The following is a 4,105-nucleotide window of genomic DNA, read 5'->3' on the forward strand; positions in this document are numbered from 1 at the left end:
AATTCTTCCCCCACAGTAACTCGCGGGTAGTAAATGAACAGATTTTGCCTCATTTGGAGACACTTCCTGTAAGCACTTTTTGTGCTTTCATTTTTTGTAGTGTCATTTCAATTTCTATAGCACGATCCTAAGTTAGGGAAGTGCTGTTGTTCACGAAAACGTGTTCTCTCATGCCCTGTGAGATGTCAGATAGTATCGCGATAGCGAACTGTGTTACTAGAAGTATGTATGTTCTGTGAACACATTCACCTGCAAACTTCTATAATGAAATATTTTGAGCAATATGTACCCCCGATGAAGTTTTGAAAGAGAATACAGGAGCAAATAACGAACGTGGGCATAAACTACTAAAAACCAGCCAGTGGTCTCATGAACAATATATATATGTATATTTTTTTTTGGGACAGAAAGAAAATCAACGGGACGGTGTATAGTTACCCAACGACAGTGAGTTTCTCAGTGTCAGTGACCTCTGAGATGTACGCATAGGAACCAGTGAGAATACTATTATACCACAAGCTTTTTCCTTCGAAATAAAGAAGACTTGGTTAATCGAGAAAGTCTGTTACGTCACGAGTGTTTTTGCAAAGTATACGACAGTATGTGAAGCTAAATAATAAAGTACAGTACTTACCTTCGTGCAGTGATCGTAGGAGGTGCCCTGTGGTCATTTATCACAGCCCAGGTGTACGACGAGTGGAAGCAGATGCAGTAGTTTCGTAAACGCTACGAACGCTGCAAAAAACACTTCACGGAAATGTATTGATCGACGCGCGCAACATCGCTATCCGGCGGTGTTTGCACGACTACTGGACTCCAAATGGCGCGTAGCTTACCTCCAGACTCATTGCTGCACTTGCGGCTGTTTAACTGACGCATTATCGACTGACAGCGTGAAGCTGGAGGGAAATTGAATAGGAAGCAAAAATCTACGTTCAAATGGACGCTCACCGTAGCGCAAAGAGGCGTAGAGACTCGATTTACTGACCTACTAAATAAAGTCTTACCACTATAGGTCATGATTTACGAACCACATTACAAAACAAAATATAAAGAACGACACCCATGTTCATTGAACAGTACCCATGTTTGTGTATATGTTAGTGTTAAGCTAGAATATGTACTAATCTCTGTGAATTTCATTTGTTACATGTTTATCTTGCCCATGATGAGACAATTATGAGACCCAGAATGGACATTATCAAACAGATCCTGGTAGAAAAGAGGGAGGAAGTGGAGAGCATAAGCAACTATAAGGAAGAATTTCTCCCACTTACTACTCCAGATACCCTTGCAGCCATACAGCCTGGATCGACACAGTAAAAAAGCGACGTTCTTGTAAAACTTTCTTGTTTACACAAAAATGTAACTGCAGAATCATAGAAAAGACTTGTGAAATGTATTGTTATTGTCAACGTGCGATTGAAGATGTTTTTTGTACGTAGGAACAATGACACTGTGAATCGTCGTACTGAACTGAACTATAAATTTGATCTAAAAGACGATGTAATGTAATATCCATGTATTTGATCTAAAAGACGATGTAATGTAATGTCCATGTATTTGATGTAAAAGATGATGTAACGTAATATCCAGGTATTTAATGTAAATGACGATGTGGTAATTTTTGTATCTAGTATGTGAGCATTTTGTATGCCCCAGGGTGTACGTTTTGTTTTCCTTGCTAAGAACCAGTGCCAGCACCAGAACTATATAAACAAAGGGATGAAGAGAACTCCATTAAAGAAATGAACAATGCCATTTAAGTACGTGTGTAGAGGAGTCAAGAACTACCAGTGTGTAAAGTGGTTGGGCTCATGGCTCGGAATTTGACATTTCTTCGGACAATTCGCCCAAGGGGGCAATGTAAAGGAAAAATATATATTTTTTATGAATATATAGACATTAGTTCAGCTACTAGAGATTAATGCGTAAAGCACTTGCTGAACAAAAGAAGCTTTTCACTCTTCGTTTATTAGTTTTAGAAGTTACCTTTCGCTGTCATCCTGCCTTAGTGATAAGACGTGTTATGCCATTTCTTAGTGATAGTTGGGTTAAATAATGAAAGTGATTTTGAAGCAGAGCGATATCGTCTTTTGTGATACCATGGGTCCCAGCTACTGAAATTCTGGAAATTTATTAGTATTATTTTAATTTTATGCAGTGAATTTAGATGGAGGCGACGATCTTCACGGCGACGAGGCTCAACAATAGAGGAACGTGAATGTGTTCACCTTTTTCCTTTCGTGGCCGCTACCGTCAATTTCAATACATCTGCCGCGACATTCAGAACATGCACTCTTTCTTTTCATTTAATTTCGAAGTCCACGCGTTTACGTTCTAAGATGAATAAACGCATTTAACTGTAATTCTTTTTATCCAGGCCAAGAGGGATGATTGCACTCAAAATGTACGTGCTCTGTCCCGTTCGTATGTTGCATACATTTCTGTGTGTACAAGTGTAAAGATATTTAAGACTCATTTCCTACGCAGTATTAACGTTTATTTATTTATTTACTTATTTTGACCACTCATTCGCGAATTTACGTGCCCTCTTATTTGAAGTAGTCAGTCGGTCGTATTCTTTAATAACATTATTTGTAATATTCAGTGGCTTAGTTTCCACAATTGATCTTTTCCCGTTTCGCAACACCGCTTCACGCAAAATATTTGTTACGCGACATCCACAATAACTTTTATTTTATAATTTCGACGACCGACTCAATAAATATATTTCTAACAATAACAATAGCAAAATATAATAATATAAGAGGACGCGTTACAGAGGCCAGACAAACGTAAGGTTTCTGAAGAGGGCAACAGCAGCCTTTTGCCGGCCGCGGTGGCCGAGCGGTTCTAGGTGCTTCAGTCCCAGACCGCGCGACTGCTACGGTCGCAGGTACGAATCCTGCCTCGGGCATGGATGTGTATGATGTCCTTAGGTTTGTTAGGTTTAAGCAGTACTAAGTTCTAGGGGACTGATGACCTCAGATGTTAAGTCCCATAGTGCTCAGAGCCTTTTGAACCACTTTTTGAACAGCAGCCTTTTCAGTACTTGCAGGGCCAGCAATCTGGATGATCGACTAAACTGTCCCCTTAATATCAACCAAATCGGCATTGCTGTTCTGGTACTTCGGATGGTTGGAAGCTAGGGGGAACTAAAGCCGTAAGTTTCCCCAATGGCATGAAGCTCTACTGCACAGTTAAATGATATACATATAGTAGAATTACTGGAGTTTGGTGGCAGCAGGACTAGGACTTCTGGTTAGGTGAATTCAGGACTATAAATAGAAAAATCAAATAGAGGTAATACAGGTGTTGGTTTAATAAGGAATAAGAAAACAGGAATGCGGGTAAGCTACTATGAACAGCGTAGAGAACGCATTATCGTAACCAAAATGGACATGAAGCCCGCACCTACCACAGCAGCACATGTTTATCTGCCAACTAGTTCTGCAGACGTTGAAGATAATGAAGAAATGTATGATCATACAAAAGAAATTATTCACAGACTTAAGGGAGACAAAAATTTAATTGTGATAGCGGACAGGAAACACATAATGGGAAAAGCAAGAGAAGAAAAAAATTTAGGTGAATATGGACCGGCGGAAAGGAATAAAAGAGGAAGCTGCCTGATGAATTTTGCACAGAGAATAATTTAATCATCGCTAACACGTGATTCAAAACCATGAAAGAAAATTGCATACGTGGAAGAGACCTGAAGGCACCGGAAGTTTTCACATTTATTGTATAATAGCAAGACACAGATTTCAGTACCATATTTTAAACAGTAACACATTTCCAGGGTCTATATGGACCCTGACCAAAATTTACAGTTTGTGTACCGTAGGTTAAAACTGAAGAAATTAAGGGGATGGGGCCTGGATAAGTTGAAGAAGTCAGAGGTTGCTGAGAGCTTCAGAGGAAGCAGTGGGCAACGACTGACTACAGCAAGGAAAGGAATACATTAGAAGACGAATACTGGCTTTAAGAGATGAAATAGTAAAGGTAGCAGAGGATCAAGAGGTAAAAAGACTAAGCCAATTATAAATCCTTACACAGCATAGAACACACTGAATTAAAGTAATGAAAGTAAAAAAAAATC

The sequence above is a fragment of the Schistocerca americana genome, chromosome 2, assembly GCF_021461395.2.
Source record: "Schistocerca americana isolate TAMUIC-IGC-003095 chromosome 2, iqSchAmer2.1, whole genome shotgun sequence".
NCBI classification, from domain to species: Eukaryota; Metazoa; Arthropoda; class Insecta; order Orthoptera; family Acrididae; genus Schistocerca; species Schistocerca americana.